We start from the raw sequence: 26,590 nt of genomic DNA, 5'->3' as shown, positions 1-26,590 counted from the left end.
GGACTCCAAATCTCGTCCTTATTTAAGTATGCGACAGCGGAAGCTCTTAATAATCACCTGAGAATAAACATGCTTAAAACGTCAACAAAAATGTTGGTGAGTTATAGGTTTAACCTATATATATCAAATCATAATAATAGACCACAAGTATTCATATTTCAATACACATCCCATATATAGAGATAAAAATCATTCATATGGTGAACACCTGGTAACCGACATTAACAAGATGCATATATAAGAATATCCCCATCATTCCGGGACACCCTTCGGATATGATATAAATTTCGAAGTACTAAAGCATCCGGTACTTTGGATGGGGTTTGTTAGGCCCAATAGATCTATCTTTAGGATTCGCATCAATTAGGGTGTCTGTTCCCTAATTCTTAGATTACCAGACTTAATAAAAAGGGGCATATTCGATTTCGATAATTCAACCATAGAATGTAGTTTCACGTACTTGTGTCTATTTTGTAAATCATTTATAAAACCTGCATGTATTCTCATCCCAAAAATATTAGATTTTAAAAGTGGGACTATAACTCACTTTCACAGATTTTTACTTCGTCAGGAAGTAAGACTTGGCCACTGGTTGATTCACGAACCTATAACAATATATACATATATATCAAAGTATGTTCAAAATATATTTACAACACTTTTAATATATTTTGATGTTTTAAGTTTATTAAGTCAGCTGTCCTCGTTAGTAACCTACAACTAGTTGTCCACAATTAGATGTACAGAAATAAATCGATAAATATTATCTTGCATCAATCCACGACCCAGCGTATACATATCTCAGTATTGATCACAACTCAAACTATATATATTTTGGAATCAACCTCAACCCTGTATAGCTAACTCCAACATTCACATATAAAGTGTCTATGGTTGTTCCGAAATATATATAGATGTGTCGACATGATAGGTCGAAATATTGTATACGTGTCTATGGTATCTCAAGATTACATAATATACAATACAAGTTGATTAATTTATGGTTGGAATCGATTTGTTACCAATTTTCACGTAGCTAAAATGAGAAAAATTATCCAATCTTGTTTTACCCATAACTTCTTCATTTTAAATCCGTTTTGAGTGAATTAAATTGCTATGGTTTCATATTGAACTCTATTTTATGAATCTAAACAGAAAAAGTATAGGTTTATAGTCGGAAAAATAAGTTACAAGTCGTTTTTGTAAAGGTAGTCATTTCAGTCGAAAGAACGACGTCTAGATGACCATTTTAGAAAACATACTTCCACTTTGAGTTTAACCATAATTTTTGAATATAGTTTCATGTTCATAATAAAAATCATTTTCTCAGAATAACAACTTTTAAATCAAAGTTTATCATAGTTTTTAATTAACAAATCCAAAACAGCCCGCGGTGTTACTACGACGGCGTAAATCCGTTTTTACGGTGTTTTTCGTGTTTCCAGGTTTTAAATCATTAAGTTAGCATATCATATAGATATAGAACATGTGTTTAGTTGATTTTAAAAGTCAAGTTAGAAGGATTAACTTTTGTTTGCGAACAAGTTTAGAATTAACTAAACTATGTTCTAGTGATTACAAGTTTAAACCTTCGAATAAGATAGCTTTATATATATGAATCGAATGATGTTATGAACATCATTACTACCTTAAGTTCCTTGGATAAACCTACTGGAAAAGAGAAAAATGGATCTAGCTTCAACGGATCCTTGGATGGCTCGAAGTTCTTGAAGCAGAATCATGACACGAAAACAAGTTCAAGTAAGATCATCACTTGAAATAAGATTGTTATAGTTATAGAAATTGAACCAAAGTTTGAATATGATTATTACCTTGTATTAGAATGATAACCTACTGTAAGAAACAAAGATTTCTTGAGGTTGGATGATCACCTTACAAGATTGGAAGTGAGCTAGCAAACTTGAAAGTATTCTTGATTTTATGTAACTAGAACTTGTAGAATATATGAAGAACACTTAGAACTTGAAGATAGAACTTGAGAGAGATCAATTAGATGAAGAAAATTGAAGAATGAAAGTGTTTGTAGGTGTTTTTGGTCATTGGTGTATGGATTAGATATAAAGGATATGTAATTTTGTTTTCATGTAAATAAGTCATGAATGATTACTCATATTTTTGTAATTTTATGAGATATTTCATGCTATTTGCTAAATGATGGTTCCCACATGTGTTAGGTGACTCACATGGGCTGCTAAGAGCTGATCATTGGAGTGTATATACTAATAGTACATACATCTAAAAGCTGTGTATTGTACGAGTACGAATACGGGTGCATACGAGTAGAATTGTTGATGAAACTGAACGAGGATGTAATTGTAAGCATTTTTGTTAAGTAGAAGTATTTTGATAAGTGTATTGAAGTCTTTCAAAAGTGTATAAATACATATTAAAACACTACATGTATATACATTTTAACTGAGTCGTTAAGTCATCGTTAGTCGTTACATGTAAGTGTTGTTTTGAAACCTTTATGTTAACGATCTTGTTAAATGTTGTTAACCCAATGTTTATCATATCAAATGAGATTTTAAATTATTATATTATCATGATATTATCATGTATGAATATCTCTGAATATGATATATATACATTAAATGTCTTTACAACGATAATCGTTACATATATGTCTCTTTTAAAAATCATTAAGTTAGTAGTCTTGTTTTTACATATGTAGTTCATTGTTAATATACTTAATGATATGTTTACTTATCATAGTATCATGTTAACTATATATATATCTATATATATGTCATCATATAGTTTTTACCAGTTTTAACGTTCGTGAATCACCGGTCAACTTGGGTGGTCAATTGTCTATATGAAACATATTTCAATTAATCAAGTCTTAACAAGTTTGATTGCTTAACATGTTGGAAACATTTAATCATGTAAATATCAATCTCAATTAATATATATAAACATGGAAAAGTTCGGGTCACTACAGTACCTACCCGTTAAATAAATTTCGTCCCGAAATTTTAAGCTGTTGAAGGTGTTGACGAATCTTCTGGAAATAGATACGGGTATTTCTTCTTCATCTGATCTTCACGCTCCCAGGTGAACTCGGGTCCTCTACAAGCATTCCATCGAACCTTAACAATTGGTATCTTATTTTGCTTAAGTCTTTTAACCTCACGATCCATTATTTCGACGGGTTCTTCGATGAATTGAAGTTTTTCGTTGATTTGGATTTCATCTAACGGAATAGTGAGATCTTCTTTAGCAAAACATTTCTTCAAATTCGAGATGTGGAAACTGTTATGTACAGCCGCGAGTTGTTGAGGTAACTCATGTCGGTAAGCTACTGGTCCGACACGATCAATAATCTTGAATGGTCCAATATACCTTGGAATTAATTTCCCTCGTTTACCAAATCGAACAACGCCTTTCCAAGGTGCAACTTTAAGCATGACCATCTCTCCAATTTCAAATTCTATATCTTTTCTTTTAATGTCAGCGTAGCTCTTTTGTCGACTTTGGGCGGTTTTCAACCGTTGTTGAATTTGGATGATCTTCTCGGTAGTTTCTTGTATTATCTCCGGACCCATAATCTGTCTATCCCCCACTTCACTCCAACAAATTGGAGACCTGCACTTTCTACCATAAAGTGCTTCAAACGGCACCATCTCAATGCTTGAATGGTAGCTGTTGTTGTAGGAAAATTCTGCTAACGGTAGATGTCGATCCCAACTGTTTCCGAAATCAATAACACATGCTCGTAGTATGTCTTCAAGCGTTTGTATCGTCCTTTCACTCTGCCCATCAGTTTGTGGATGATAGGTAGTACTCATGTCTAGACGAGTTCCTAATGCTTGCTGTAATGTCTGCCAGAATCTTGAAATAAATCTGCCATCCCTATCAGAGATAATTGAGATTGGTATTCCATGTCTGGAGATGACTTCCTTCAAATACAGTCGTGCTAACTTCTCCATCTTGTCATCTTCTCTTATTGGCAGGAAGTGTGCTGATTTGGTGAGACGATCAACTATTACCCAAATAGTATCAAAACCACTTGCAGTCCTTGGCAATTTAGTGATGAAATCCATGGTAATGTTTTCCCATTTCCATTCCGGGATTTCGGGTTGTTGAAGTAGACCTGATGGTTTCTGATGCTCAGCTTTGACCTTAGAACACAACAAACATTCTCCTACGTATTTAGCAACATCGACTTTCATACCCGGCCACCAAAAATGTTTCTTGAGGTCCTTGTACATCTTCCCCGTTCCAGGATATATTGAGTATCTGGTTTTATGAGCTTCTCTAAGTACCATTTCTCTCATATCTCCAAATTTTGGTACCCAAATCCTTTCAGCCCTATACCGGGTTCCATCTTCCCGAATATTAAGATGCTTCTCCGATCCTTTGGGTATTTCATCCTTTAAATTTCCCTCTTTTAAAACTCCTTGTTGCGCCTCCTTTATTTGAGTAGTAAGGTTATTATGAATCATTATATTCATAGATTTTACTCGAATGGGTTCTCTGTCCTTCCTGCTCAAGGCATCGGCTACCACATTTGCCTTCCTCGGGTGGTAACGAATCTCAAAGTCATAATCATTCAATAATTCAATCCATCTACGCTGCCTCATATTCAGTTGTTTCTGATTAAATATGTGTTGAAGACTTTGTGGTCGGTATATATAATACTTTTGACCCCATATAAGTAGTACCTCCAAGTCTTTAATGCAAAAACAACCGCGCCTAATTCCAAATCATGCGTTGTATAATTTTGTTCGTGAATCTTCAATTGTCTAGACGCATTAGCAATCACCTTCGTTCGTTGCATTAATACACAACCGATACCTTGCTTTGATGCGTCACAATAAATCACAAAATCATCATTCCCTTCAGGTAATGACAATATAGGTGCCGTAGTTAGCTTTTTCTTCAATAACTGAAACGCTTTCTCTTGTTCATCATTCCATTCAAATTTCTTCCCTTTATGCGTTAATGCAGTCAAGGGTTTTGCTATTCTGGAAAAGTCTTGGATGAACCTTCTGTAGTAACCAGCTAGTCCTAAAAACTGGCGTATGTGTTTCGGAGTTTTCGGGGTTTCCCACTTTTCAACAGTTTCTATCTTTACCGGATCCACCTTAATACCTTCTTTGTTCACTATGTGACCGAGGAATTGAACTTCTTTCAACCAAAATGCACACTTTGAAAACTTAACGTATAATTCTTCCTTCCTCAATACTTCTAACACCTTTCTCAAATGTTCACCGTGTTCTTGGTCATTCTTTGAATAAATAAGTATGTTATCAATGAAAACAATGACAAACTTGTCAAGGTATGGTCCACACACTCGGTTCATAAGGTCCATGAACACAACTGGTGCATTAGTTAAACCAAACGGCATGACCATAAACTCGTAATGACCGTAACGTGTTCTGAAAGCAGTCTTTGGAATATCATCTTCTTTCACCCTCATTTGATGATACCCGAAACGTAAGTCAATCTTTGAATAAACAGACGAGCCTTGTAGTTGATCAAATAAGTCGTCGATTCTCGGTAGTGGGTAGCGGTTCTTGATGGTAAGTTTGTTCAACTCTCGGTAGTCGATACACAACCTGAATGTACCATCTTTCCTCTTGACAAACAAAATAGGAGCTCCCCACGGTGATGTGCTTGGTCGAATGAAACCACGCTCTAAAAGTTCTTGTAATTGGCTTTGCAGTTCTTTCATCTCGCTGGGTGCGAGTCTGTAAGGAGCACGAGCTATTGGTGCAGCTCCTGGTACAAGATCTATTTGAAATTCAACGGATCGATGTGGGAGTAATCCCGGTAATTCTTTCGGAAATACATCGGGAAATTCTTTTGCAATGGGAACATCATTGATGCTCTTTTCTTCAGTTTGTACTTTATCGACGTGTGCTAGAACAACATAGCAACCTTTTCTTATTAGTTTTTGTGCCTTCAAATTACTAATAAGATGTAGCTTCGTGTTGCCCTTTTCTCCGTACACCATTAAGGGTTTTCCTTTTTCTCGTATAATGCGAATTGCATATTTGTAACAAACGATCTATGCTTTCACTTCTTTGAAACAGTCCATACCGATTATCACATCAAAACTCCCTAACTCTACTGGTATCTAATCAATCTTAAATGTTTCGCTAACCAGTTTAATTTCTCGATTCCGACATATATTATCTGCTGAAATTAATTTACCATTTGCTAATTCGAGTAAACATTTACTATCCAAAGGCGTCAATGGACAACTTAATTTAGCACAAAAATCTCTACTCATATAGCTTCTATCCGCACCCGAATCAAATAAAACGTAAGAAGATTTATTGTCAATAAGAAACGTACCCGTAACAAGCTCCGGTTCTTCATGTGCCACTGCCGCATTAATATTGAAAACTCTTTCGCAGCCTTGTCCATTCGTGTTCTCCTGGTTCGTGCAATTTCTAATAATGTGGCCCAGTTTTCCACATTTATAACAAACTACATTGGCATAACTTGCTCCGACACTACTTGCTCCGCCATTACTCGTTCCGACACCATTTGTTCCTTTCGTTCTATTAACCCCTGGTCCGTAAACCTCACACTTCGCCGCGCTATGACCATTTCTTTTACACTTGTTGCAAAATTTGATGCAGAACCCCGAGTGATACTTTTCACACCTTTGGCATAGCTGCTTCTGATTGTTGTTGTTGTTGCGGTTATTATTGTTGTTGGGATGATTGTTGTAGTTGCTATTGTTGTTGTTGTTGTTGTTGTTAGGCCGTTTGTTGTAGTTGCGATTGATGTTGCGATTGTTGGGATAATTGTTGCGATTATTGTTGTTCTTGTATTGGTGATTCTTATCACCGTTTTCCTCCCACTTTCTTTTGACTTGCTTCACATTGGCCTCTTCAGCAGTCTGTTCTTTAATTCTTTCTTCAATCTGGTTCACTAGTTCGTGAGCCATTCTACATGCCTGTTGTATGGAGGTGGGCTCGTGTGAACTTATATCTTCTTGGATTCTTTCCGGTAATCCTTTCACAAACGCGTCGATCTGTTGGAATACCACATGTAAACAAAGTCACAAAACCCATTTTGTATGTATATAAATTTGGCCATATATATATATAACAAGCGGAAGCATTTTCAAGTTTGCATGTGTGTTTTAACCTTTTAAAATGTATTCCATTTCATAGATCTAGTCTTGTACAATATACTAAAATGTAAATAGAGCTAGTTTAGGGTTTTTACCTTCTCCTAAATGGAGGTTGAAGCAAGATGAAGATGAAGATGAAGAATGGCAAGTTTCTAACTTGAAACCTCAAGACTTTGATACCCACAAACCTTGAATCAACACCCTTCTTCTTGGTTAGAATTTTGTACACTTATTAACTAGCAAAATGAACTTGAAGAACCCTCTTCTTCAACCCAAAATTTCGGCACCCAAGAGGAAGGAGAGAAAAAATTGGCTAGTTATTTTGAAATGCAAGTATTAAGTGTGTATCTTTGATCCACCAATGCATGTAATAAAAGGAAAGAGAGTTAGGTAAAAAGCAAGCATGGGGAACCCCATATGGAGTCCCCCAAAACCGTCCACCCTCATACTCCCTCTCTTTTTTTTATTTTTTTTTGCATTCTTTTATATATAAATTGTCTTGCATCAATATTTGATACTTACACATTTTATATATATATAATTTTATAAACCTTTTATAAAATTAAAACACACATATATAAGTTTAATCATATAGATAATTAAACTCACTTATAATTATCCATATAATTATTTCTTGCATTTTATCTTTAGAAAACCAATTTCTAAAGTCTAAGTGTCAAGTATTTATTTTAAAGATCCACTCATTTAACATAAATACATAAAAGTGTTGACGGTTTGTTATTGGGTATGACCCGACTTGGATCATAACATATTGGCCACAATAATTAATTATGTCTCTCGGGCATATGAAATACCTTCAATCTCCCACTTGCACAAGAAACATAAGGAATTAATGCAAGTGATGGATACCACCTAACGACCGTCCATCACCCCCAATGTGTTATGACTTAGTGCCATTCAATAACATCATCCCTTTCGAGTTCCCATCTCGAATATGATTAGGTGAATCTTTCAATATATCCTTTCATCCTAGATGTCATGTTAGATCCAAGAGACATAGAATGATCACTCTCTTATAGATCTAACTTTATCAGGCCTTAGACATCTGACTCTCAACGAATAAGAGGGACAAATTCCATCTTGACTACATACGTCCTAGACACTACACCTCGTACCATACCTGAAGCCTCCCTTATGTACTACCATGTTTCAGAATAGCGAAGGAAAGAATCAAGGCACAATATTAGGTGAATGTCTGAACCCAATATGTGTCTCAGGTCAGAGGATATAATGATATTCTCCTTTACTCAAGATTACATGTGATCAACCACAAAGGCTCCATATAGTAAATCTTGAGAGCGGGTCTTCCAATATTTGTGTCCCACAAACATCTATGAACCTTGGTTGCAACCTTGCCCCACATTCACCATATGAATGTTAACCAATCCAAGTTCATAATAGTCTAGACCTCACACTTTGTTCCCACAAATGTGATCAACTACGAAATTTTAGAATAATAGTTTATTCATAGATAAAATATGCTAAATTGGAACATGACTCATAATTAAATTAATACCATAATTATATTAATGAGTTTGAACTAATTTGTTCCGATACAATACTTAAACTAGATCAATTCCAATCACTAGAATATCGAAGCCCTAATTCACAAACATGTCCCTCATGTTTTGGCCCATGTAAAAGCTTCGTGAGTGGATCCGCAACATTTTGATCTGTGTGAACTTTGTGAATACATATCTTTCCCTTTTCAACCTCATCCCTAATGTAGTTGAATCTCCACTCAATGTGACGAGTCTTTTGATGAGCACGAGGTTCCTTGATTTGAGCAATCGCACCCTCGTTGTCACAAAAGATCTCAAGAGGTTCCTGAATGGAAGGGACCACTCCTAAGTCGTCGATGAATTTCTTCATCCATGCAGCTTCCTGAGCTGCCAATGAGGCGGCAATGTACTCCGACTCTGTAGTGGATAACGCAACAACTTCCTGTTTTGAGCTCTTCCAAGAGACCGCACCACCATTCAACATGAAGACATAACCGGATTGTGATCGAGAGTCATCTCGATCAGTTTGGAAACTCGCGTCCACGTAACCTTTTACAGCGAGTTCCTCCTCACCAGACCCATATATTAGAAACATATCCTTAGTCCTTCTAAGGTATTTCAATATACATTTAACCGTAGTCCAATGACTATTTCCTGGGTTATTCTGGTATCTACTTGTCAAGCTTAGAGCGCATGACACATCCGGTCTAGTACATATCATTGCATACATGATAGACCCAATAGCTGATGCGTATGAGACTTTCTTCATTCTCTCTTGCTCATCTTTTGTGGTAGGACACTGAGATGAACTGAGAATGGTTCCCTTTTGAATAGGTACCAAACCTTTTTTAGAGTTTTCCATCTTGAACCTTTTCAAGATTTTATCAATGTATGTACTTTGACTTAAACCTATCAATCTCTTGGATCTATTCCTATAGATCCCAATCCCCAATATGTATTGTACTTCTCCAAGATCCTTAATGGAGAAGCAACTCTTTAGCCAAGTTTTGACTTCTTGCATTGTGGTTATATCATTCCCAAATAATAATATATCATCCACATATAGCACAAGGAACATTATAGAGCTCCCACTAGCCTTCTTGTACACACAAGCTTCATCACCATTTTTAATGAAGCCAAATTTCTTTGCCTCTTCATTAAAACTATGATTCCACATTCTAGATGCTTGTTTCAATCCGTAGATTGACTTCTTTAACTTGCATACCTTCTTAGGATTTTTTGGATCAACAAAACCTTCGGGCTGTACCATATAGACATCTTCCTCAAGATATCCATTTAGGAAAGCGGTTTTGACATCCATTTGCCATATTTCATAGTCATAGTGAGCAGCAATGGCAAATAATATCCTAATAGACTTTAGCATTGCCACTGGCGAGAAAGTTTCATCATAATCAACCCCTTGAGTTTGAGTGAAACCTTTTGCTACAAGTCTAGCTTTGTATGTATCCAAGTTTCCATGTATGTCGGTTTTCTTCTTGAAAAGCCATTTGCAATCAACTAGCTTAGAGCTAGGAGGTTGCTCAACAAGTTCCCACACTTGGTTTTCATACATGGATTGCATCTCGGCGTTCATGGCATCCTGCCATTTATCTTTATCAATCCTTGATAAAGCATCTTCGTAGTTTGTCGGTTCATCCAAATCAACCGTATAGCAACCATCCACGAGAAACCCATATCTCTCGGGAGGATTACTAATCCTACTAGATCTTCGAACGTCTTGTGTACCTTGATCATCCACTTGATCATTTTCAACATCCTCATGTTGAGTACTAGTGCCAACCAATTGTGTATCATCGGCTTGATCTTGTACCTCTACAAGATCTATCTTCCTTTCACCATCACCTTCCATAAGGAATTTGGTTTCAAGGAATTTTGCTTTTCGAGCAACAAATACTGTTTGCTCGGATGGATCATAGAAGTAATATCCCATGTCATCTTTGGAATATCCTATGAAGATACACTTTGTGGATCGAGCATGTAGCTTATTTGCTATATAATGCTTAGGATAAGCTTCACATCCCCATACTTTCAAGTATGAAAGAGAAGGAGGTTTTCCAAACCACGTCTCATGAGGAGTTCGTTCCACTTTCTTGGTTGGGGCCATATTTAAAATACGTGCCGCGGTGCTTAGACAATAACCCCAAAATGATAGAGGTAACGAGCTTCTTGCCATCATAGATCGAACCATATCCATTAGGGTTCGGTTCCTCCTTTCGGAAACTCCATTAAGTTGGGGTGTTCCGGGTGGAGTAAGTTGTGAGATAATCCCACAACTCCTAAGATGATCTTGGAAGGCATCGCTTAGGTATTCACCTCCTCTATCGGTACGAAGTACCTTAATTGTCCTATTGAGTTGATTTTGTACTTCGTTTTGATATTCCTTGAATGCTTCAAACGTTTCGTCCTTATGTCTTAATAAGTAGACATATCCGAAACGACTAAAGTCATCAATGAAAGTTACAAAGTATCTTTCACCATTCCTAGTCATTGGTTTAAAGGGTCCACATACATCCGAATGTATTAATCCCAATAAATCCTTAGCCCTTTCATAAGTCCCTTTGAAAGGTGCTTTAGTCATCTTGCCTTGTAAACAAGATTCACATACATCAAACGAATCCATTTCATTTGATTTCAAAAGTCCATTCCTTTGAAGTGTGTGCATTCGGTTCTTGTTTATGTGACCAAGGCGACAATGCCATAAATAGGAATCACTCAAATCCCTTTTGAGTTTCTTGGTGCTTGTATGGTATATAGAGCTCGATGATGCGTCATCATGAACCAATTCATAAATTCCATTTGAAGGCGAAGCCTTGAAATAGAATACATTATCTTTAGAAACATGAATATCATCATCAATAAAATTAACAACGTAACCACATTGTTTTAAGCGAGAAATAGAAATAATGTTTCTACACAAATCCGGAGCATACAAAACATTTTCTAAAATAAGCTCCAATCCACTTGGAAGCTTCAAAACAAATTCTCCTTGAGCTTTAACATGCACCTTTGCACCATTGCCCATATAGAGACTTGATGTTCCCGCCTTATGATCACTTCTTTTGAACCCCTGCAAAGAATTGCAAATATGAGTTCCACATCCCGTGTCTAATACCCATGTATTAGAAGAAGTAATACTAAGCTCTATATACACCATATATATATTACCTGAGGTTTGCCCTGCATCCCTCTTGTCCTTCAACTCCTTAAGATAGACCGGACAGTTTCGTTTCCAATGACCCATTTCACCGCAACCGAAACATGGGTCTTCCTTGGGGTTTGCCTTCTCGGCTACCTTTTGCTTCTTAGCCTTGTTGATGGTTGGGGTAACCATCTTCCCCTTCCCTTTGCCTTGATGGGCGGGTCCTTTTCTCTTAGCCACCTTTGGCTTAGAGGTGTTACCTTTGGATCCACCTTGATCGATTGCTAACACGGGTAAAGCCCTTTTACCCATGCTAGTTTCCGCCGTTCTAAGCATACCGTGAAGCTCACCTATGCTCTTATCCATCCCATTCATATTGTAATTAATTACAAATTGATCAAACCTTTTTGATAGGGAGTTAAGGATAAGATCGGTGGCTAACTCATTGGATATGTTTAGGTTAAGTCGGTTAGCACGATCGATAAGGCTTTTCATCTTGAGTACATAAGATGAAACCGATTGGGTATCGTCCATACGACAAGCATGTAGCGCCCGAACCGTTTCGAAGCGCTCGACACGCGCTTGTTGGAGGAACATCTCCTTCAATTGCGTTATCATGTCATATGCACTATGGTGCTCGAAATCCTTTTGGAGTTCGGGTATCATAGTCCCAAGCATTAAGCATGAGACTTGAAGGGAGTCGTGGCAATACTTATCGTAAGAGGCCATTGCCTCCACATCATTCTCATCCGGTTGATCGGGAATGGGGTCCTCAAGCACATACATTTTATCCTCTTGTTTGAGGACAATCCGAAGATTGCAGAACCAATCCATAAAGTTTGTATGGTTGAGTTTGTCTTTCTCTAAGAGAGACCTTAATGATAGGTTGTTCATGTTAAGTGGTGCGTTTTACATGTTGTTGTTGTTATTAGCGGCCATCTACAAAATTCAACAAAGTCTTTTTAAGTATCGATTTTAAATTTAACAAACAATACCCTTTTAATTTGTTTTATTAAATATTAGAATCCAACGGTAAATCAAATTTCGGTTAGGTGACCTTTATCCCGTCATTTGATTTAGCTAGGTAGTCATAATGACAATTGCAATCCTTTTGCAACTTCTAAGTTATGGGATCATGCAATCCTTTTGCATGGCATATTAATCCCATCAACGCCTATTTGTTCCTCATGCTTCGGTGACCCTAAGTTCATGATTCCCAAATCAAGTCGTCCTACTTGTGTAAACATGTATACTTAACATACAAGTGGTTAGGTGACCTTTATCCCACATGTATGCGAAGTGTACCTTATTCATTTTAGTTCACTCATGACGGTTAGGTGACCTTTATCCCATCAAGAGATTCCTAATATGTCTAAGTGTTTCCACAAAAGGATGGCGTTTAACTTGTTTACCTTGTATTAGTTAAAGGGATTTTAAGTTTTCTACATTCTAGTTTTAGAAAACAAAAGGCTATACACCAACATGCATTTGGTGTGTAGTGTTTTATGAAAAACCTATTTTCATGTCCTTTTAGTAAACCAATTACTAGTTATAAACCATTTCATTTCCTTTTAAATAAACCATTTTATTTAAGTCTAATAACCAATTATTAGTGTCATTTTGTTATGTTTTATTATAACCATTTATAATGTATTATGCAAGTGTTAACATGTGATAATCTTGTAGCAACCAAACATACAAACATACACAAACATGCATAACAAAGTGTTCACAATCAAGAGCCATTTTGGTGGACATTTGTTTAGCCACAAAACAAATGTCACCTAAGAGGGTTAACCAAAGTAAGAGATTTTTAAACAAAATCTCCCACTTAATCTTGTAATCTTCAAATGCTCCATCTTGTAATCTTCATCTTGAATCTTCATTTTCATTTTACAAAATTATATCCTAATACAATTTTTCTAGAAAATGAAATAACAACCTATTCTATTTTACAAACCAAATAGAATAAATTACATCAACAAATTACAAGATTACTTACAACTTATTACAAACCAAAATTACAAAATATTACAAACCATATGAATGAATATTACAACCATGAAAATAACCAAATCATCCAAACATTCAACCACACGGTCTAGGCTCGATTGTGAACAACAACATAACAAAAATCTTGGCCAAACTTGAAGTCCAAACCCACTTTTGGAACCCCAAAATTTCGGCCAACCCATCAAACCCACCAAAACTCAAGATTTTTCCATTCTACTTTCATGCATGTTAGTAGATTGTAAAATAAATGAGTTTTCTAGCCAAAAACAAGAAGCATATTAACAAGACTTTGGCTCTAGATACCATTGTTGGAATACCACATGTAAACAAAGTCACAAAACCCATTTTGTATGTATATAAATTTGGCCATATATATATATAACAAGCGGAAGCATTTTCAAGTTTGCATGTGTGTTTTAACCTTTTAAAATGTATTCCATTTCATAGATCTAGTCTTGTACAATATACTAAAATGTAAATAGAGCTAGTTTAGGGTTTATACCTTCTCCTAAATGGAGGTTGAAGCAAGATGAAGATGAAGATGAAGAATGGCAAGTTTCTAACTTGAAACCTCAAGACTTTGATACCCACAAACCTTGAATCAACACCCTTCTTCTTGGTTAGGATTTTGTACACTTATTAACTAGCAAAATGAACTTGAAGAACCCTCTTCTTCAACCCAAAATTTCGGCACCCAAGAGGAAGGAGAGAAAAAATTGGCTAGTTATTTTGAAATGCAAGTATTAAGTGTGTATCTTTGATCCACCAATGCATGTAATAAAAGGAAAGAGAGTTAGGTAAAAAGCAAGCATGGGGAACCCCATATGGAGTCCCCCAAAACCGTCCACCCTCATACTCCCTCTCTTTTTTTTATTTTTTATTTGCATTCTTTTATATATAAATTGTCTTGCATCAATATTTGATACTTACACATTTTATATATATATAATTTTATAAACCTTTTATAAAATTAAAACACACATATATAAGTTTAATCATATAGATAATTAAACTCACTTATAATTATCCATATAATTATTTCTTGCATTTTATCTTTAGAAAACCAATTTCTAAAGTCTAAGTGTCAAGTATTTATTTTAAAGATCCACTCATTTAACATAAATACATAAAAGTGTTGACGGTTTGTTATTGGGTATGACCCGACTTGGATCATAACATATTGGCCACAATAATTAATTATGTCTCTCGGGCATATGAAATACCTTCACGATCTTCTCTTCCTCATCTTCGAATGCTCCCGAACACAATAGGCACAATTCTGTGAATCGTCTTTCGTACGTGGTAATATCAAATCCTTGGGTTCGTAACCCTCTAAGTTCTGTCTTGAGCTTATTGACCTCGGTTCTGGGACGGTACTTCTCATTCATCAAGTGCTTGAATGCTGACCACGGTAGTGCGTACGCATCGTCTTGTCCCATTTGCTCTAGATAGGTATTCCACCATGTTAACGCAGAACCTGTGAAGGTATGCGTAGCGTACTTCACTTTGTCCTCTTCAGTACACTTACTTATGGTAAACACCGATTCGACCTTCTCGGTCCACCGTTTCAATCCGATCGGTCCTTCGGTTCCATCAAATTCCAAAGGTTTGCAGGCAGTGAATTCTTTGTAGGTGCATCCTACACGATTTCCTGTACTGCTAGATCCAAGGTTATTGTTGGTATGTAGCGCAGCCTGTACTGCGGCTATGTTTGAAGCTAGAAAAGTACGGAATTCCTCTTCATTCATATTCACGGTGTGTCGAGTAGTCGGTGCCATTTCCTTCAAAATAGTCAAATAGAACAAGTTAATCATACAGAATATTAAGAGTAGTTAATAGTATTTCGTAGCATAATATGAACTCATTTATAAAAGCTTTTTCTTCATATTAGCGTTTTATAAGTTTAAATTCGGGTAGTACCTACCCGTTAAGTTCATACTTAGTAGCTAATATACAATTCAACTACTACAATTCTATATGAAAAACTGATTATAATAATATTTCGCGTTCAAACTTTTACACAATATTTTACAAACTTACAATACCGCTTATTTTACATATAGCATGAAATATAGCACACAATAAATTTGATACAAGATGGTTGTGAAGATAATTCGAGCTAGTACACAAGTCATTTAGCAAAGGCAATAAAGACACGTAATTCATACGTCCAGAAACAAGTCATGCATTCTGGTTTTACTAGGATTACTTCCCATCCTTGGTCTTGTGGAACATAACCGTTATGGCCGTTCATAAGACAGCGTGTTGTAACGTCGTCAAAGGGACGAGGGTTACGTAATGTCCAACAGTCCCGTAACAATCTAAAAAAGTCATTTCTTACCCCAATTACCGACTCCGTCACTTGTGGGAACGTTTTGTTTAATAGTTGTAGCCCGATGTTCTTGTTCTCACTTTGGTGAGAAGCGAACATTACTAATCCGTAAGCATAACATGCTTCTTTATGTTGCATGTTAGCCGCTTTTCCTAAATCACGAAGTCCAATATTCGGATATATTGAGTCAAAATAATTTCTTAACCCATTGCGTAAAATAGCATATGGGTTCCCCGCAATATATGCGTCAAAGTAAACACATCGTAACTTATGGATTTCCCAATGTGATATCCCCCATCTTTTGAATGAAAGCCTTTTATAAACCAAGGCATTCTTGGAACGTTCTTCGAATGTCTTACAAACTGATCTTGCCTTAAATAGTTGTGCTGAAGAATTCTGACCGACTCTAGACAAGATTTCATCAATCATGTCTCCGGGTAGGTCTCTTAAAATATTGGGTTGTCTATCCATTTTGTGTTTTTATACTGTCAAATAGACAAGAGTTAGATTCATAAAAAAAATACTTATTAATACAAGCAATTTTTACATATATCATAAAGCATAAGCACACTATATTACATATATTACACCACACGAATACAACTATCTTATTCCAAATCGCTTGTTTCTTCTTCTTCGGTTTTGGTTTGTTTTGCCAAGTTACTAGGGATATATGATGTTCCCCTAATACGAGCCGTCGTTTTCCACATTGGTTTAGAAAAACCTGGTGGTTTAGAGGTTCCCGGGTCATTGTTACAACTTAAGGACTTCGGGGGTTGACGATACATATAAAGTTCATCGGGGTTGGAATTAGATTTCTCTATTTTTATGCCCTTTCCCTTATTATTTTCTTTTGCCTTTTTAAATTCAGTTGGGGTAATTTCTATAACATCATCGGAATTCTCGTCGGAATCCGATTCATCGGAGAATTGGTAATCCTCCCAATATTTTGCTTCCTTGGCGGAAACACCATTGACCATAATTAACCTTGGTCGGTTGGTTGAGGATTTTCTTTTACTTAACCGTTTTATTATTTCCCCCACCGGTTCTATTTCTTCATCCGGTTCCGATTCTTCTTCCGGTTCCTCTTCGGGAACTTGTGAATCAGTCCACGAATCATTCCAATTTACATTTAACTCTTCATTATTATTAGGTGAGTCAATGGGACTTGTTCTAGAGGTAGACATCTATCACATAATATCAAACGCGTTAAGAGATTAATATATCACATAATATTCACATGTTAAAAATATATAGTTTCCAACAAAATTTGTTAAGCAATCATTTTTCAAGTAAACACGGTCGAAGTCCAGACTCACTAATGCATCCTAACAAACTCGATAAGACACACTAATGCAAAATTCTGGTTCTCTAAGACCAACGCTCAGATACCAACTGAAATGTCCCGTTCTTATTAATTAAAAACGTTCCATATTAATTGATTTCGTTGCGAGGTTTTGACCTCTATATGAGACGTTTTTCAAAGACTGCATTCATTTTAAAACAAACCATAACCTTTATTTCATCAAATAAAGGTTTAAAAAGCTTTATGTAGATTATCAAATAATGATAATCTAAAATATCCTGTTTACACACGACCATTACATAATGGTTTACAATACAAATATGTTACAACAAAATAAGTTTCTTGAATACTGTTTTTACACAATATCATACAAGCATGGACTCCAAATCTCCTCCTTATTTAAGTATGCGACAGCAGAAGCTCTTAATAATCACCTGAGAATAAACATGCTTAAAACGTCAACAAAAATGTTGGTGAGTTATAGGTTTAACCTATATATATCAAATCATAATAATAGACCACAAGTATTCATATTTTAATACACGTCCCATACATAGAGATAAAAATCATTCATATGGTGAACACCTGGTAACCGACATTAACAAAATGCATATATAAGAATATCCCCATCATTCCGGGACACCCTTCGGATATGATATAAATTTCGAAGTACTAAAGCATCCGGTACTTTGGATGGGGTTTGTTAGGCCCAATAGATCTATCTTTAGGATTCACATCAATTAGGGTGTCTATTCCCTAATTCTTAGATTACCAGACTTAATAAAAAGAGGCATATTCGATTTCGATAATTCAACCATAGAATGTAGTTTCACGTACTTGTGTCTATTTTGTAAATCATTTATAAAACCTGCATGTATTCTCATCCCAAAAATATTAGATTTTAAAAGTGGGACTATAACTCACTTTCACAGATTTTTACTTCGTCGGGAAGTAAGACTTGGCCACTGGTTGATTCACGAACCTATAACAATATATACATATATATCAAAGTATGTTCAAAATATATTTACAACACTTTTAATATATTTTGATGATTTAAGTTTATTAAGTCAGCTGTCCTCGTTAGTAACCTACAACTAGTTGTCCACAATTAGATGTACAGAAATAAATCGATAAATATTATCTTGAATCAATCCACGACCCAGTGTGTACGTATCTCAGTATTGATCACAACTCAAACTATATATATTTTGGAATCAACCTCAACCCTGTATAGCTAACTCCAACATTCACATATAAAGTGTCTATGGTTGTTCCGAAATATATATAGATGTGTCGACATAATAGGTCGAAACATTGTATACGTGTCTATGGTATCTCAAGATCACATAATATACAATACAAGTTGATTAATTTATGGTTGGAATAGATTTGTTACCAATTTTCACGTAGCTAAAATGAGAAAAATTATCCAATCTTGTTTTACCCATAACTTCTTCATTTTAAATCCGTTTTGAGTGAATCAAATTGCTATGGTTTCATATTGAACTCTGAAAAAGTATAGGTTTATAGTCAGAAAAATAAGTTACAAGTCGTTTTTGTAAAGGTAGTCATTTCAGTCGAAAGAACGACGTCTAGATGACCATTTTAGAAAACATACTTCCACTTTGAGTTTAACCATAATTTTTGGATATAGTTTCATGTTCGTAATAAAAATCATTTTCTCAGAATAACAACTTTTAAATCAAAGTTTATCATAGTTTTTAATTAACTAACCCGAAACAGCCCGCGGTGTTACTACGACGGCGTAAATCCGTTTTTACGGTGTTTTTCGTGTTTCCAGGTTTTAAATCATTAAGTTAGCATATCATATAGATATATAACATGTGTTTAGTTGATTTTAAAAGTCAAGTTAGAAGGATTAACTTTTGTTTGCGAACAAGTTTAGAATTAACTAAACTATGTTCTAGTGATTACAAGTTTAAACCTTCGAATAAGATAGCTTTATATATATGAATCGAATGATGTTATGAACATCATTACTACCTTAAGTTCCTTGGATAAACCTACTAGAAAAAAAAATGGATCTAGCTTCAACGGATCCTTGGATTGTTATAGTTATAGAATCATGACACGAAAACAAGTTCAAGTAAGATCATCACTTGAAATAAGATTGTTATAGTTATAGAAATTGAACCAAAGTTTGAATATGATTATTACCTTGTATTAGAATGATAACCTACTGTAAGAAACAAAGATTTCTTGAGGTTGGATGATCACCTTACAAGATTGGAAGTGAGCTAGCAAACTTGAAAGTATTCTTGATTTTATGTAACTAGAACTTGTAGGATATATGAAGAACACTTAGAACTTGAAGATAGAACTTAAGAGAGATCAATTAGATGAAGAAAATTGAAGAATTAAAGTGTTTGTAGGTGTTTTTGGTCGTTGGTGTATGGATTAGATATAAAGGATATGTAATTTTGTTTTCATGTAAATAAGTCATGAATGATTACTCATATTTTTGTAATTTTATGAGATATTTCATGCTAGTTGCCAAATGATGGTTCCCACATGTGTTAGGTGACTCACATGGACTGCTAAGAGCTGATCAATGGAGTGTATATACTAATAGTACATACATCTAAAAGCTGTGTATTGTACGAGTACGAATACGGGTGCATATGAGTAGAATTGTTGATGAAACTGAATGAGGATGTAATTGTAAGCATTTTTGTTAAGTTGAAGTATTTTGATAAGTGTATTGAAGTCTTTAAAAAGTGTATAAATACATATTAAAACACTACATGTATATACATTTTAACTGAGTCGTTAAGTCATCGTTAGTCGTTACATGTAAGTGTTGTTTTGAAACCTTTAGGTTAACGATCTTGTTAAATGTTGTTAACCCAATGTTTATAATATCAAATGAGATTTTAAATTATTATATTATCATGATATTATCATGTATGAATATCTCTTAATATGATATATATACATTAAATGTCTTTACAACGATAATCGTTACATATATGTCTCGTTTATAAGTCATTAAGTTAGTAGTCTTGTTTTTACATATGTAGTTCATTGTTAATATACTTAATGATATGTTTACTTATCATAGTATCATGTTAACTATATATATATCCATATATATGTCATCATATAGTTTTTACAAGTTTTAACGTTCGTGAATCGCCGGTCAACTTGGGTGGTCAATTGTCTATATGAAACATATTTCAATTAATCAAGTCTTAACAAGTTTGATTGCTTAACATGTTGGAAACATTTAATCATGTAAATATCAATCTCAATTAATATATATAAACATGGAAAAGTTCGGGTCACTACATTAATGCGACGTGCTCGCGTAACAATGATTAGCTACCATTGTTACGGGCGCAAATCGTGTCGAGCAAGCAATGTACGACGATTGTTGAGCAAGATGGGTTAGTGTGGTGTATATGTATATACATACGTGTTATGTCCTTTTGTTTCGCCACTTAACCTACTTCATTTTATAGAATGAAGACGAGAAACGGACCCGATCATGATAACGGAAGTACAAGTGAGGACGCCGAGTTTTTGGCCAAGGTTGAGGCCGTCTTTAAAAAGTTAAAAGCGGATTTTCTTACGGACATCCGAAAAGTCTTCCAAGATTCGATCGATGGGCAAGTGACCGATTTGATAAATGAACGAATGAAGGCCACTATCGAAGAGGCCCTTGATGCTAGAAACATTTATCCTCGCGGTGAAAGAGGTGAGGGAAGGCGGGACTTCCATTATAAGAATTTCAAGGACACTCAACCCCCGATGTTTAATGGGGTGCGAGATCCTTTGAAGAGTACATGTTGGGTCTCCGATATCGAGGGAGCTTTCCGTACCGCGGAATGCCCTCCTGAAAAGAAAACAAGGTTTGGTTCAAGCATGTTATGGGAGGAAGCTAAGTTGTGGTGGGACGATAAGATCAACTTATATGGCGAAGAACAATGTATGGGCTTGACTTGGGAAGAGTTCAAGAAAGAATTTTTCAAAGAATACCGAACTTCTTCCGACCTCGATAGAATCCGGGACGAGTTGCACCATTTGCAACAAGGTCCCATGGATTTGGTTACCCTCAAGTCCACATTCTTGGCAAAGACTCGTTTTTGCCCGGAATATGTTGGTGATGATCATAAGCTCATGAAGGATTTCTACCGTACTTTGAATGATGAGTACAAGGGGAAGATTAGTCGAGGTATGGCAAAGTCTTTTGATGAATTGTTCGAGTTGGCTCGGGGTTTTGAGCCGGAGGTTCCAAGAAAGAGTGATTTCATGTTTTCCAAAAGAAAGTTTGAAGGTTTTAGTTACTCTAACGCCTCAAGCAAGAAGAGCAAGGGAAAGAGGGGGGCCGAAAGTGTCAATAGTGTAAAGAAGGGCACTACCGGTGGGTTTTCTTATACGTGCTACAATTGTGGGCAACCGGGTCATATGGCTCGTGAGTGTCCGAAACCATCTTCCGGAAACAAAGTCACTTGTTTTAATTGCGGCAAAGAAGGGCATAAGAAGCTGAGTGTCCTGACTGGCGAAACGACAATGTGAAGCGGTTAGAGAGGGCGGCGGGTAAGGCTAGGGGTCGCAACTATTTGATGACCAATGATGAAGCCAAACAATAGCACGAAGTTGTCTCAGGTACTTACATGGTTAATTCTAATCCGGCAAGGATTCTTTTCGATAGCGGTGCAAATTTATCGTTTGTGTCTCCTAAATTTGTGCCTAAACTTAATAGACCGTTAGCTAAGTTAAGTCGTCCGATAGAAGTCGAAATAGCGGACGGCAAGACGGTGCTAGTTGTTGATGTGTGTGAAAATTGTGATGTTGTTTTTTGTGCCGAAACCTTTAAAATTGATCTTATTCCAATGACCTTGGGCGACTTTGATATTGTCGTTGGTATGGATTGGCTCGATTGTTATAGAGCTGATATTGCATGCCATGATAAGTTTATTCGTGTGAAGACCCTAAGTGGGGGAGAGTTAATTATTCATGGTGATAAGCGAAGGAGACCGGTGCCGATATGCACTTTTGCACGGGCACGTCGTTTTGTTGTTAGTGGTGGCATGGCTTTCCTTACTCATGTTGTTGATACTCGTAATGAGCCACCACCTATTTGTGAAATTCCGGTTGTTAGTGAATTCGAAGACGTTTTTCCGGACGAATTACCGGGTGTTCCGGCGGAAAGACAAGTTGAGTTTCGTATTGAGTTGGTTCCTGGAGCTACTCCCATTGTAAAACTCCTTATCGTTTAGCACCAACGGAAATGTAAGAGTTGTTAAATCAAACCCAAGAGTTGCTTGAGAAGGGTTTTATTCGACCGAGTGCTTCGCCATGGGGCGCTCCGGTATTATTTGTGAAAAAGAAAGATGGAAGTATGCGGATGTGCATCGATTATCGGGAGTTGAATAAAGTGATGATCAAGAATCGTTATCCATTGCCTCGGATTGACGATTTTTTTGACCAACTCCAAGGTGCGACGTATTTCTCAAAGATCGACCTACGGTCCGGCTATCCCCAAATGCGGGTCCGTGAGGAAGACATCGAGAAAACGGCCTTTCGAACACGTTATGGACATTTTGAATTCGTGGTTATGCCTTTTGGTCTTACGAATGCACCGGCGGCATTCATGGATCTTATGAACCGGGTGTGCCAACCTATGTTGGAAAAGTCGGTTATTGTGTTTATTGACGACATACTAGTCTACTCGAAAAGTATGAACGAACATGAACGTCATTTGCTTGAAGTATTGAAGACTTTACGAAAGGAGAAGTTGTATGCTAAGTTCTCCAAATGTGAATTTTGGCTAAGGGAAGTCCAATTCCTTGGTCATATTGTGAACAAAGACGGTATTCAAGTAGATCCGGGGAAGATAGAGACGGTGAAGAGTTGGGGACGACCGACTACGCCTACGGAAATCCGAAGTTTTCTCGCATTGGCCGGTTATTATCGTCGGTTTATCCAAGACTTTTCTAAGATTGCTTCTCCATTAACGAAGTTGACGAGGAAGAATGCTAAGTTTAATTGGGAGAACGAACAAGAAATTGCTTTTCAATTGTTAAAAGAGAAGTTGTGTCAAGCTCCGGTGTTAGTATTACCGGAAGGTGTGGAAGATATGACTTTTTATTGTGATGCTTCGCTAAATGGGCTTGGGTGTGTTCTAATTCAAAGAGGTAAAGTCATCGCTTATGCCTCTCGACAATTAAAGGAACACGAAACGAGATATCCGACTCATGATCTTGAGTTGGCGGCGGTAGTGCATGCGTTGAAAATTTGGTGCCATTACTTGTATGGTGTCAAGTGTACGATTTATTCGGATCATAAGAGTTTGAAACATCACTTTAATCAACGATATTTGAATTATCGCCAACGTAGGTGGATGGATGTGGTGAAAGACTACGATTGTGAAATACTTTATCATCCGGGTAAGGCGAATATTGTCGCGGATGCGTTGAGTCGAAAGAGTCAACATCCGGCGATAAAAGTGGGGTCGTTACGTTTGATTATTTCCAACGATTTTCTTGAGAAGCTTGGCGAGATTCAAATAGAGGCTTACGTTCACAATAAGCATGTGGAACGAATCGTGTGTGACGACCCGAAAATTTCCGACCAAATTTAAACTTAATCTTTACATGATTTCGACACGATAAGTAAAGTCTGTAATATTGAGTCTTCAAAATCTTGAACTGTTTACGTGCATTCATTTGACCTTTGACTATTCTCGAGGATTCACGAACAATCGGATGTAAATATATATATATATATATATATATATATATATATATATATATATATATATATATATATATATATATATATATATATATATATATATATATATATAGATATGAAGGGTGATAAATAAATTATTATAATATAATTATTACTAATGTTATTATTACTATTAATATTAATATGATTAATAACAATATTAGTAACATTATAATTAATATTATTATTAGCAATAGTATTGTAGAAAATATTATCATCTATAATATTAATATTATTATAAAGTGTTATTATTATTATCTATAACATTGGGAGTATTATCCTGGTTATAATTATTAATTAATAAGATGAATCATAATTGATAAATACATATATATATTCAAGTATATCAAATCAAATACATATATATATATATATATATATATATATATATATATATATATATATATATATATATATATTATATCAAATCAAATACATATATATATATATATATATATATATATATATATACGCTGATATTTATGCAAATACAATATATATACAACAATATTTTGTTAGATTAATTGATATAGATTAATATAAATGCAGATACATCTGTAATTTGTTTTCAATCACTATCTCCTTTATTCAAATGGTCTCCCTAATTGATCTCATTAGTACCAATCAGATATTATTTGGAATGATATTTTTGTCTCTATGCATGGGACGTATGTTTATGAGAAATGGAAATATGAAATCTTGTGGTCTATTAAAATTATGAAATGATTATTTATGCTAAACTAATGAACTCACCAACCTTTTGGTTGACACTTGAAAGCATGTTTATTCTCAGGTACGAAAGAAATCTTCCGCTGTGCATTTGATCATTTTAAAGATATTACTTGGAGTCATTCATGACATATTTCAAAAGACGTTGCATTCGAGTCGTTGAGTTTATCAAGATCATTATTAAGTCAATTATAGTTAGATATATTATGAAATGGTATGCATGTCTGTCAACTTTAGATGTAATGAAAGATTGTCTTTTCAAAACGAATGCAATGTTTGTAAAATGTATCATATAGAGGTCAAGTACCTCGCGATGTAATCAACTGTTGTGAATCATTTATAATCGATATGGACTTCGTCCGGATGGATTAGGATGGGTCCTTTCAGTTGGTATCAGAGCGGTGGTCGTAGCGAACCAGGTCTTGCATTAGTGTGTCTAACTAGTAGTCGTTAGGATGCATTAGTGAGTCTGGACTTCGACCTGGTCTGCATGTCAAAAAGTTTTGCTTATCATTTCGTGTCGAAAGTTATCTGCTTATCATTCTTAGTCTAGACACGTCTTGCTGCATTGATTGCATGAATAGTGTATAGACAAGATTCATATCTTAGCGTATCTGTTACTGTAAACCTTACCTGGCGTATCCCGTAAATTCCTCCGTAATCTACGAAACCTTTTGTTCTATATATATGGATATTCTATGTAATTAAGAATACCATCCGTTAGCCAGAAAATCATTTCATATCTAAAAAAAAAAAATTCTTTATTCAATCGTACGAAATGGAATTCATCATTAGTTCAAGTCACTCGAATTCCGAAATGGAATCCCACTCAAGCTCCGAAAGCAGTGTGACCGGAATGGATCAACCAATCAGTCATCATCTATTCTGGATGAATTGGGGATGGGTTCGTAGCCTTCTCAGTCATTGGAGACAAGAAGAAGGTGATCCTTTCCATCTGCTGCATTGCCCTATTGGCGAAGAACCTGAAGCACTTACCGGTGAACCTGTTCGAAACACCATCTTTTCTCTCATTTCCAGAGTATCTCGCCACGATTATATACTATACCAAATTCTAGATTATATTTATCCGCTAGTCCGAACCGAAAATCACCCCGGTGTAATAGAAGAAGTCAACGAGCTTCGCGCTCGGGTAGTGGCTTTAGAGAATATGGTGCAAAGGTTACACATACCAGCAGCAGCACCAGCAGCATAACCAGTACCACCACCAATGTCAACAGTACCATCACCACCACCAACATCAACATCCGCATCCCACACCTCAACATCTAAATCTATACCTCGAACATCAACATCATACGCACCATGGAACCAAGGAGTACCAACAACAACATCATCACACGTCTCAACCTCGCAATCTATACCTCAAGCATAATCATCGTTCTACGAATCGTTCTACATAAACTATCTTCGTCCATCATGGTGATTATGTAATCTCTAATATTTTAGAGATTATGTACTCTAGTTCTAGCCGTAAATCTGATGAGTTTAATATCACATTGACTCATTAAATCCATAATTACGTTTGAAGAAAATAAATATGTATATATATTTTCATAAAGATTGTAATTAAAATTTTTATTGTACAAACTGTTAATGGTGAAAATATTTTAACGGGTAGGTGATACCC

This window comes from Rutidosis leptorrhynchoides, chromosome 1, assembly GCF_046630445.1.
Source record: "Rutidosis leptorrhynchoides isolate AG116_Rl617_1_P2 chromosome 1, CSIRO_AGI_Rlap_v1, whole genome shotgun sequence".
NCBI lineage: Eukaryota > Viridiplantae > Streptophyta > Magnoliopsida > Asterales > Asteraceae > Rutidosis > Rutidosis leptorrhynchoides.
Note: the sequence above shows the minus strand (reverse complement) of the source record.